Below are 12560 nucleotides of genomic sequence, written 5' to 3'. Positions count from 1 at the left end.
AGGCTCATGTTCATGTATTTTTATGTGAATATATATATATATATATATATATATATATTCACATATACATATGTTTAAATAGGAAATAAGCTAATTGGATTTTTATTGTTAAATACAAAGTGTACTTTATATTTGGCTGTTTTATTTGTTTTTACAGTTTGAATATTGCTGCAATAATTGTAAAATATCCAAGAGTAATAGGAAAGAGAAAAGATAAAAAGTAATTTAAAAGTGACTTTTTATCAACTAAACACATTAAGTATATATTCGAATAAAGTGAAATGTTCCTTTTGAAAATATATGTGCATAAGTATGTGAATATATATATATATATATATATATATACACACATAGACGTTTTATCATGTAAAATGTCTTTTATAATCATGTACAGACAAAAGAGGAAAACTGTGGGGTTTAGAATTAATAAAATAATATTTGTGTATGAAAATAAGTATGGTCACCCAGTTTTGATTACAATGAAGCAGACAGTTTGCTCAAGGGAGATGTGTGAATACGCATCCAAGGAGTGCACACTTGAAGGCTACAATGGAGAGATATAAAGGTAAAAAGATACAGATTTGAATGTTAATAGGGAATGGAGGTGGAGGGGGTGTGGCGCTGTGGGATGGATGGATAGATATATGAATATTTGAATGGATGGATGAATGTGTGGATGAGTGGTGGAGGGGTTGTGGTGTCAATAGCGTGGTGTGGAGCAGGTGGACATTGCTATTCTCCTCCCTCGTGACCACAGGCCCAGGCGGGCGGGCAGGCGCTCACTCACTCACGCAGGTGCCCCGCCGCACGGGACGCAGACCGGCACATCACCGCGACAGGCGGGGGAGGGAGGGAGTAGCGAAGTCCACTCAGCGCCTCCTCGCCACGCCGATCCCCCCACCCACGCCAGCAGCGCGCAGGGCTGCTGCCTGCTGACCCTCTTCCTCCTCTTGCTCCTCCTGCTGGAGCGAGGCTCAGATGATGGCTCGCATGCACATCCTCCGCCCCTGGATTCCTCCACCCCCACACACCCCACACACCCCTGCCTTACTATGTGCGACGCTTCTCCTTCTCCTGCTAAATTCGTGGTGATGGTGCCCCTGATGACCGTTTTTCTCGGTTTAGCTCTTTGCAGCTAATCTGGACATGAAAGGGAGAGACTTCCTGCCACTGGCTGTTTGTTCAAGGACATGACATCACGTTCGTGGCTGCTGAGAGGAGGCTTACAGTAGAGCTGAAAATTTGGCGGTAGTGGACGGAAAGAACCGAACCCCAATGAGAGTTGAATAGTTTGAAAGCAAAGTTGGTGTGAGACTGCCAGTCACACAGAATATCGATTCGGAAGCATTATAGAGGATTGCGTGCGTATGGTACATTCATGAGGTATATTATTGAGCAAACTTTAAGAGTGAAAGTGAAGTCTAAGGAGATGTTGATAGGAATGACACCGGGACTACAGCAGGTTCCATATCGATTCTACCTAGGAAAAGGAAAAATGACTGTGAAGGGGAGTCTGAAGTGCTGGTCACACCTGTACACAGTGTCCCTCCTACTTAAGAAATATAAAACAAACCGCCACGAAAATTGAGGTTAGGACAGGAAGGGGCGCAGGTGGTGAGTGCTTACCTGTGCTGCTGACGAGGGACGAAGCCCTCGTGGAGGCTTGGTAGGACACGACAGTACTAGGCCAGCACCACTCACATTTAACAGAAGCACATCCGGGTGGGCCGTTCATTACCCGAGTCATTGTCAAGCGTCCTCCCTTGCTCTCAGCTGCTCCCAGTTCGGTTTGTGGTTCTGTGTCTCCTCTTTGATTCTCTGCCGCTGCCCACTTAACGTGGTTACCTTCTCTCGTATCTCTACTCTCTCTTGCTCCTTGGACATCCACATTATCACTTGCTAATAGATGCAACTAGGTTTGAATGTATACAGTGTGTGATAATTACTTGTTTACAGCTGCAACCAGGTTTAGATATATATCGCATGTTATACTGTTGAGTGACAATTTACTTAGTAATGCACACTCATTGTGATCTATTTAAGCACCCACTTCTGAATTTTTTGTGCAGACTTTACTAAAAATAAGTTTTTTTTTACAATTCTACTTTATTTTGTTGTAATACATTATTATCTCCATAACAATTACTACGAAAGTTTTTCTTATAGTTTTACTTCATTCTAAACTTCAGTTATAAAACTTAGTTATGTTTGTAACACCTACTATAAAAGTTTTTTCTTTTTTTTACTATTCTACTTTATCTTGGACTTTAATTATAAGTCTTAGTTATATCCATGACACCCACTATAAAGTCTGTTTTTTACAATTGTACTCTACTTTGAACTTTAGTTATTACTTTTAGTTATGTCCATGACATCTACTACAAAAGTCTTTTTTTATAGTTTTACTTTATTCTAAACATTAGTTACAACTTTTAGTCATATTCATGACATGTACAACAAAAGTTTTTTTTTACAATTTCACTCTAACTTAACTTTTAGTTATGACTTTTAGTTGTGTTTATAATAAGTATTACAAAATAATAACATTTTTTTACTTTTTTTTTCTTTTTATTTTATTTTAACTTTATTTATATGAATAGTCAATGATAACTTAAATTTTAGTTTAAATTTAAATAATTTGAGTAAAGTTAATATACACTATTGAATTCTAAAACTTTCAAATATATTTTGATCATTTTTCTTTCCAAATATATTTTGATTCTAAGTTTGATTTCTTAGGTCTTAAGTCTTATATTTATTTATTTATTTATTTATTTATTTTATCCTTGTTTAGTTTTGTTTTTGTGTTTTGTTGAAAGGTTGTTGAAAAATCTAAAATAATAATATAGTCAACATTGAGAGGAAGGAAGGAAGTAGGTTTTAAGCTCATATATGTTTAGATATGGGAATATATTCTCAAGCATATATTGAGAATGAATATTATACAAGAATTAACACAGATGCTATCTTTTCCAAAAGATATTCTTTGATTGAGATAAATGTTGCTAATTAGAGACCTTACTCATCAACTTGATAATCCAATTTTCAAGGAAATCAACGTCAACCTAGCATTACAATATCTCGAAGGATTCAAGTATTCACTTATTTTTGAACTTGCAAAAGAGTTAAAAGAGTTTGTGTAGAGATAGCTTCAGCAGCCTGTATTGGAAAAGAAAGCTTTTGATTGGTCTCTCTTAGAGCTGAAAAGTAAGCTTAAAAGATTATCTGGCCAAAAAAAATAGACCCATAATAAGTAGAAGTTATTCATGATAAGTTTAGAGCATTAGTGGCCAAAACTTGGATTTTATTGGATCTGCTTACTTTAAAAGAATCTGTGGCAGCTACCATTTTTAGAAAGTATAGCTTGCAAGGCCAATCTTTGGTTCAATGCCCTCCTATTGAATCTTTTTTTAGTGCTCAAGATCACCACTTTCGTGACATATAAGATAATATTGATGAAAAGATTGAGGAATTAAAAAAAATAGTTTAAGCATTGCAAAGTTAGCTATAAAATATTTTTGAAGCGAGAATTGCAGAGATAAAAAGAGCAGTTGTAGTAGTGGAGGATGGTCATCATATTCTGAAAAAACTTGTAAAGGATCAAGTAGAAGTATGTAAACAACATGAAAAACTAAAAAATCCAAGGATTACTTTAGATTTAGGATTTAGCCTTTCAAAACTCTTTTCTTTGGCATATGTACAACTAAAAAATCCAAGGAATACTACAGGTTTAGGACTCAGTCTTTTAAATCTCTCTTCTTTAGCACATACAATAGATTTGGATGATGATAGCATATACAACGACAAACACAATTCTTCCTCAAACTCACATGAATGTGTACATTCTAATAATTTATAGGATTGTTTTCCATCTCCATCAAGTTTTCTTCACCTTGAACTAGGTATTCACAATCCTAAGGTAACTTCTTGTGCTTTTGAACCTTATTAGTCTTCTTGTAAAATCATAACCTGAGGTGGCTTAGTGCATAGAGGACAAAAAGAGAAGCGGTTCCTTGAAGAAGTTTATCATCTTTTAGAAGTACTTATTTGTAATTTTGGGCAAATTATATGTGAATGTAAACTTAGTGATTCCTTTCTTACGGTTGGATCAAGCTCAGCACAAAGACAAATACAGAAGAAATTGATAGATAAAGAAGTTGAACTTTTGAAGCGACAAGTTTACAAACATGAAAAATGACATTAGAAGATCTTGAATGATAATATAGATGCATTCTGAGGATGAACTAAAGTTGATTTGAAGGATAAATGGAAAAACTTAGAGAAGTACGATAGATTGTAGGTTTTTTGGAATTGCTACAATATTTGTATGAGTGTAGATTTTTTTAAATAATTCAAACTTCTAAAAATATAAAATTATTTGAATTAATCCAACACTATTTTGTCTATTGTTTAAGGTGTGTTATTTATATTTATTTATTTTACTTATTAATTCTCATTTTTTATTTCTCTTACATTAAGCGTCTTAGTGAGTGCATTGATGCCCTTGTTGTTGTTCCTCCGCTATCCATCTTCTTCTTTATCTTGCTATTGGTGCTCAAGGACATTATAGAAGTGTTTTGTTTTTATTTTATTGTTGGGATTAGTGCCCCTATGCTTAAAGCTTATTGAGATGATGATTATAATTGTCGATTTTAGTGCTATTTTGAAAAAAAAAAATAAAAATGAAGAAGTTTTGTGTTTTCATCTGCAAGTGGGAGAAAAACGAGTTGATGTCTTTGAAGTTGCTTTGGAAGGATTTATTTTCTATTGGATTTGAATCTTTAGTAGGATTTTAAAGGTATTAGATTTTATGGTACTAGTTTTTTTAAAAAATATTATAGAAGGGAGAGGGTCCTCACAGTGATTCAATCTCAAGATTCTTGAGAGTAGCATAAGGGAGTTGATAAAGGAAGTTGCGCCAAGGGATGGGTAGAAAAAGAGAAGAAGTGTTCTTACTACGGTGAGGTTTTATCGTTTGTCATGAGTTATTTTAGTCATTTCCTCTTAGCAAACTTGTTTGCATTATATGAAGAATTTTTACAAAGTCGGCTCTGAGGTTGCGTTGTAGTTGGAACCCTCTACTACATGCCATCCAATCTTTTTTACTTACCTAGCAAAATTTTCTTGAATTCTATAGTCTAATATCTTAAGGCTTTTCTTGAGATTTCAATGTGTTGAGATTTTAAGCTGCCACCTATCGGATCAATTTTGGAATCATATGTATCTGTGTGAGAGAAATAGAGATAGAAAAAAGAAAAAAAAACATATGTACATGCACAAAAAATATAATTTATCACAAATTTTATTTTTTTAAGAAATTATGGAAGGAAAGAAAATGGAGGCCATAGTAATCATTTCTTCCCATTTAAAACAAAACAACACACACACACACACACACACACACACACACACATATATATATATATATATATATATATATAATAAAATTAAAGTAAATTATTAAAAAAAAATTCTTGCTCCAAACATGATTCTATACTCAAGCTTGGAATTGCTTGAGCACAACGACATTAGTCAATTATCACATCCAACTCTTATACCACCCACATCTGCATCTGCATTTGATTGACATATGAACATACTACAACCATCTCCTCCAAAATGTGTCATAATACATTCGAGCATGTGTAAGTGAATATTCCCTTGTCACTTCTTGAGAAGCCTCTATTCCATACAATCCCTCCTTCCTCTGTGCTGCTTTTGATTCTACTTCCAATTTCAACTAGTTGTCGTCAAGAGTCACTCCACGTCCAAGTTTTCTCCCTTCATCCTTCATCTTGCTTTCGTTTCTATCTCTGACCTCGACTTGTTGCCTTCAAAGGTCGCTCTGTGTCCAAGTTTCCTTCCTTGCATACTGTCCTATGCATGCCCTGGTAATTGCTCGATATATGCATAATAAAGGTTGAATTTGGCATGCATATGGATTTGAAGTGAAAAATTATAGAGTTATGTCTATTTGGATATATGAACCGATTCATGTTGAGAAACATGGAGGTGGTTAGATGGCAGACTAAGTACGTATGTGGCAAGCAGATAAAAAAAGAATACCATGCTCCTTCATTTTGAGATTTTCTAGTAAAGAGTAAGATGATTTTATCGTCATTGTAGTGGAAGTCTTCTGCATTTCTATCATAAAGATCCTCTCATTCTCTCTATAATTATTTTTTTACTTATTTTACAAATTCCTTTCAGAATAAAACTATAGAAGGAGATTCAAATGTAGGAAAAGACTAAGCGTATGAGTTCTACTTATTAGGATTTTATGGACTATTAGTATATTTTACTAATATCTTTTAAAAATGAATTAATATCTATTCTACATAGCCCCACTCCTATCTGTATAGCATCTTTGCAAACACACAATTGATACCTATCTAAAAACTATTTAATAAAAATCTACAAAATTACTATCATCTCTGGCTCACCTAATTGATCAATTGTCGCATTATCTGTTATTGGTTCCATCGATTCTGGTTCCAATTGTAAATATTCTTCCTCCTCTAATCCTTCCATTGACTCTTTCTTCAATTGGGCTAAGAAATCTTCATTATACTCTCTCATTTACAGACTTCTCTTCATTTACAGACTTGAGTCTTTATTTTCAAGATCTAGATATCTCGAAGGTCCAACTAATATTGTTGATGACTCATCTATTCTTGGACATCTTTAATCAACACTTATGATCGGCTCCTCATGGTTAATTCTTTTGTCAATTTTGCCACTTCAACTTATAAAACTTTGATTTTGGACCTCAACCTCTCCATTTCATATCTAGATTGATCACTCAATACTGCTTTTTCTTTTGCCAATAACTCTGCCTTGTCCTTTTCTGCTTATAATTGGCATTTGACTTTTTCTCATTCGATATTTCATGTCTTGCGATTCTGAATCAATTCGTCCTATTTTCCTTCTACAATCTATAAGATGTATTCTTTTTCTTTCGTCCAAACTTCACATTGGTAAACAAATTCCGTTCCAATACCAACTTAGATTCTTTAAGTTCTTGGATTGTCCATTCTTGCTCTTCAATTCTTTGGTTTTGATTCAATATCAGCTTTTTGCTGTCCTCCAGATCTTGTTTACTACTGCCCTCTACATCCAATATTCACACCATACAATGTATTTGTGAAATGTGCTTCAATAAAGCATTCTTAAGACATAAATCTTCGAGCAATTGACCCAATAAAAATACTGATTGATTGATATCCATCGTAATTGGAGCTTCATTGTCTTCCTCTATCGTGAAACAAATTAGAATCCATTTTGATTCAATAACTGGAACGACCCTTTGTGCATTGTACGACTCAACTTTCCAATTTTGTATATTACATCTACTATATTGACATTCTATGCCAACAAATTCTGTTCTCTCTATCGAGGCATTGATACTGATACATGAATTTTCTCTACTATCGATGTTTGACGCAATGTGTATGCGATCACAACATACATATAATTGGAACAAAGTAAATATGTGAACTTCTCTAATTTCTACTTGGCTCCTATCTCCGCATGAATACGAGTAGCTATATAAGTTTCATAGTTGAACACCATTCCTTCAAGTGCCCCTACTACTGCATACAATAATCGTTTGGACATATATGTGGGGTGTCGATATAATCCTAACCATCTCATTACAAAACAGATTCATTCGACGAGTTCCAATGAAATTATCTCAGCAGTTTGCCAACCTTGACTTGTCTCAAAGGATGACATACCTTCCTTGAAAAATCTTCCTCAATTGAAATTGCTTGATTCTTTGGCTCCTACTGCAATCTCTCCAATAGGAAGAAACAACACCTTCTTCAAGATTATTTCATCAATCTCAATAATTTGCCCTTGTACGATATTTGATCCATCCTCGGGGTCATAATTCGTGATGTATTCTCCCACTAATGCCACATTGATTGATGGTAAGCAATTCGACTGGTGTAAAAATTAGAACAATTACGCATTCTAAAAGTCTCATATTCTTTTCGACGTCTAGCAGATATCTAACTTCATCGGCTCCATATTGATAACAATTATTACAAAAGGTGGTTTTGATGCGAATTTAGCTTTCACATTTTGGGCACAGTCTTCTTAGTCTATAACTTGCTTTGCGCTTTCAATTGCTATGACACTTCCTCTGCCAAACTCTTAACTAGAACTGCTACTCTCGAATATGCAAAGAACACAAGAAATGGCAATCTCAAAAAAAACAACCCAAAACGACACCAGACAATGACTTCTAATTGGAGCCCCATTCCTATTCTCTTACTACCTGGTGATAATGAGAACATGTTACCTATATTGTCCGTTTTTCACCTCCGTCCCATCTAACAAATTAGTAATTATTAACTATCTTTTTAGCTGCCTCTACATCCTAACACACTTATACCATAATTAGGTCTATCTTGAGTCTATTCAAAGTCACCTCTTCTAAAGAAATGAAAACCTGTCCCTTGTTTTAGGTATCATATAAGCATGACCGATTCCCGTTAACATGGGTACTGAATCGATGGCCCATGAAATCCTCCAATTGAACAAACCTATTGAAAAAACCGTCAACTATGTGATATAGTTCATGCCAGTGAACTTGAAATTTACCAAGAAAATGATTAAATCGGCTATCATACAGCAATACCAAATCATTAGATATAAAATCTTTCAGACACAGTTTACTATCATAGTAATTCTTCTTTTGTTTTTGAATTGCTTCCATATTGAAAAGAGCTATAGCCCATATTTCATCCAATTCCTCTAATTTCACCAATCGAGAATGGAATGACTTTTGTCACTGAGTCGTTCATCCAAGGCAATCCATAAACTTTGAACCTCTAATTCGATGGATAAAATTGCTTCTTGCTCGTAAACTAGTTGGAACAGAGTAGAGTTGATAGTAAGTTTATATGCGATACAATACGCCCGCAAAGCCGCAAAGAATTTGGTCTTCTAATCAATACTTGCCCTTGAAATTATCTTAGTCAAGACCTTGCACAAAATTTTGTTGGTTTTTTCTATTTGTCCATTGGTGCGAAGATGATATGGAGTGATTTTCCAATGCTTGATCTTTTATGTATTTGTCAAGGCTGCTATAGTAGCATTTATGAAATAGGTGTTGTAATTGCTAACCAATTCCTTTGGACATCCAAATTGAGTTATAATATTCTCGTATAGAAAAGTGGCCACCGTATTGACATTATCATTGCAGGTAGCATTAGCCTCTATCCATTTTGTTACATAGTCTATGGTGACTAAAATATACCGCTTCTGACCAGATTTTGACGCTAGTTCAATGCAATCGACAAAATTAATACCCCATTTTTCAAACGGCCCCTATACCAAGATTGGTACTAACAAAATTGTTGAAGTAACCATGAGTCGACCAATGCATTGACAAGGATCACAACAATGAACAAATTGGTGCGCATCAAAAAACATTGTGGACCACCAATATCCGACCATTAAAGCCTTGCGAGTAGTATTGTCTCTTGCAAAATGACCACCACAACTATCCAAATGACAACCCTCTAATATCGACTGTACTTCACTTAGAAAGATACAACATCTTAAAATATCATCTTTACCTTGTTTATACAAAGCATCGCAAATCATCGTGTACGAGGCACTCTTTAGAATGAGTCGCTTGTTAAGCTTGTAGGTGAAAGTGGGCAAAAAGGTGTGGAAGATCAAAAATTGAATGATTTTACTATATTCGGGAGAAATCACATCCACTACAAAAAATTTGGCGTTGAGAAGAGCATCAAGGACATGCTCATTGCCAAGAATATTAGACAACCGAGATAAATGATGAGTATTTGCATGTTTCTTCTCAAGTCATATGACAATCGTAAAATTGAACTCTTATAGAAGTAATACCCATTAGGTAATGCGTCCACTCAATTGAGGCTTATTAATCATAAATTTGAGGGCATCATGATTTATATAAAATATAAATGGATATCCAAGTAAATAGTACCAAAATTTCTGAACCGAATATATCATATCTAACGCTTCTCCTTCAGTAGTAGTATAATTACATTCGACAACCACCAATTGCCAATTGACATAATAGATAGGATGATCCAAACTCTTATCATCCTTTTGACTTAGCACCAATCCAATAGCCATATTGGATGCATCAACGTATATATGAAAGGGCTCCAACGAGGTACCACCAATATTAGTAGAGAGACAAATTTTGACTTTAATGCCTCAAAGGCCATGGTACACTCCATGGTCCAAATAGGACTAATCCCATCTGACGGAGGTTTCTTTAGTAAGTTTGTCAAAGGTTGACAAATAATTACAAATGAACAAATAAATTGTCAATAATAACTGACATGGCCGACAAACCTTCAACATTGGAGATTGTTGCTAGTCTGGGCAAGTTCATTATATGCTTTACTTTGTCAAAATTCATAGAAATAAAATGGTTGGAGATGATATGTCTCAATAATTTTCCTGACGAAACATCGAATTGATACTTATTTGAGTTCAACAATATCCCAAACTTAACGCACTGAGACAAACATTTGCCTAGATAATTAAGATAATCTTATTTTGTACTGAATGCACAAAAGTCATCTAAAAAGATCTCTATAAACATCTAGAGATAGTCTTAGAAGGCCAAAGTCATCACTCTCTATAACGTGGCTGAGACGTTACATAACCCAAAAGGCATCATGCATTAAGTAAATGTGCCCCAATCTGTAGTAAAGGTCATCTTGAGCTAGTCTTTTGTTGTAATTTGAACTTGATTATACCCAAAAAATCCATCTAGGAATAAATAACATTCGTGACTTGCTACGGCATCCAATATACTATTTGTAAAAAGTAATGGGAAGTAATCATTCTTTATGGCCACATTAAGTTTTCAGAAATCCTGATAAATTCAGATTTTTCCATTCTTTTTTGGCACCATCACGATTGGAGAAACCCACTCATTATTTGGTACAAGGTAAATAAAACCAACCACAAGAAGCTTGTCCAATTCCTCCTTCACTATGAAGAAATATTTTGGATTAAGGTGATGTTGCCTGTGACATATTGGTTTAGCATTCTTCTCTAAAATGATATGATGCTCATAGACTTCAGCAGAAATACTTTTTAAATCATCATAAGTCCAAGCAAAAGCCGATTTATGATTCATGAAAATTTTTGTTCAGCAGGTCAATTCTTGCTCTTAAATACCTTCGTAGACCTTAATTGTCCGATGTCGTATGGCATGATTTGCTATGTGGGAATACACTGGGTATCTAGTTGTAGTGAGTATAGCTTAAACCTTTATATGAATCTTGTCTTAGCTTCCAAAACTCCTTTATTTTGCATAAAATTCAAAATATAACAAAATTCTTTAAAAAACATATTTTTTCTGCGAAGGATTTTGACTTTATGACCTTTAGAAAATCATAACTCTTGATCTAATTATTCATTTTGTCTCAAATTTATAGGTAAGATAAAATTTACTCTTTTATTTTATCGCAAAAAAAACCAAGTGCAAATTCACTCCCGATCTTCAAGCATCTAAGGAATCCTAGTAGATGTTCTAAACCCTAATTTACAAGCATCCGAACTTTATTTTCTTAATATCTCAAGAATCCAATACTCAAATATCATCAAACTTATGAAAAAACTTTATTCATATAAATTTAAACATTTCTTGAAATTTTGAGCCAAAATCTTGTCAAATTGCTCAAGATATAGGTCAAGACACAACCATTAGTAAATTGGGTCACTTACTACCCTTAGATTGTATGTGCTGACTTCAAAATCCAATAATTCCTTTATTCCTACTTCAAATCCAGCAAGTAATATGTGAAAAGTATAGCCGCAAATATATTCTCTTTAGTCGCAGTCGCCGATCTTCCATTGCTATTAGTATGTGTGCGTTAAGCCAAAAAGAGTGACAGTAGCTCCCAAATCAACACCTTAACTTTGAGTGCTTGTATCTTCTTCATATAAACTCCAAACCATACAAAACTTGCACCAAAACCATAGCCAAAAACCTAAACTTGCTGACCCTAGCCTTCAAAGCTCGAATGGCTTTGAGAAACTAACCCTAATCTCTAATATGGCCTCAGGCAGCCTCCTCAAAGCCTATAGGTCATGATTTTTGACCAATAGGAATGGAGATCTTCATCATCCATCTTCATTCATCTATATTGGTTCCCTAATTACTTCCTTTGCAACCAAAACCCTTCTTCAATCCTTTTTCTTTTAAGATTTATATAATTTATGCTCTAACACCAAATAAAAAAATTAAAATAAATTTTCAAAGATTACCAAAGTTTAACAAAGGTGATTCTAAATCTTTAGAAGTTACTATCAACCAAAACCAATCCTATAAGCGACTATCAAAAGAAATTAAAGTTATACAAATTCTATAGTAATCTTTTTAAACAACCTCTTTTCAAAGTAATAATCAAATTATATTCTTCAACCAACTAAAATCTATTAATATGGCTTTCATCATGTTATTTAGTATATTATATATTAAATAAATAATTACATTATTTTCATATAGTAGCTGAACCACAACATGACACCAAGGTTCTGTT

General features: G+C 34.2%; 1 long non-coding RNA gene across 1 annotated transcript; it reads left to right on the top strand.

Annotated features, from left to right (window-relative positions):
• The first annotated feature begins 507 nt into the window (after positions 1 to 507).
• Positions 508 to 3006, top strand: LOC149987317 (uncharacterized). The gene is made up of 2 exons (XR_016499050.1): positions 508 to 1383; positions 1612 to 3006. It is a non-coding gene; the product is annotated as an uncharacterized LOC149987317 (long non-coding RNA).
• Positions 3007 to 12560: the final 9554 nt, after the last annotated feature.

This window comes from Physcomitrium patens, chromosome 20 (genome assembly GCF_059467195.1).
Source record: "Physcomitrium patens ecotype Gransden chromosome 20, ASM5946719v1, whole genome shotgun sequence".
Classification (NCBI taxonomy): domain Eukaryota; kingdom Viridiplantae; phylum Streptophyta; class Bryopsida; order Funariales; family Funariaceae; genus Physcomitrium; species Physcomitrium patens.
This window is presented reverse-complemented; position numbering and strand designations above follow the sequence as displayed.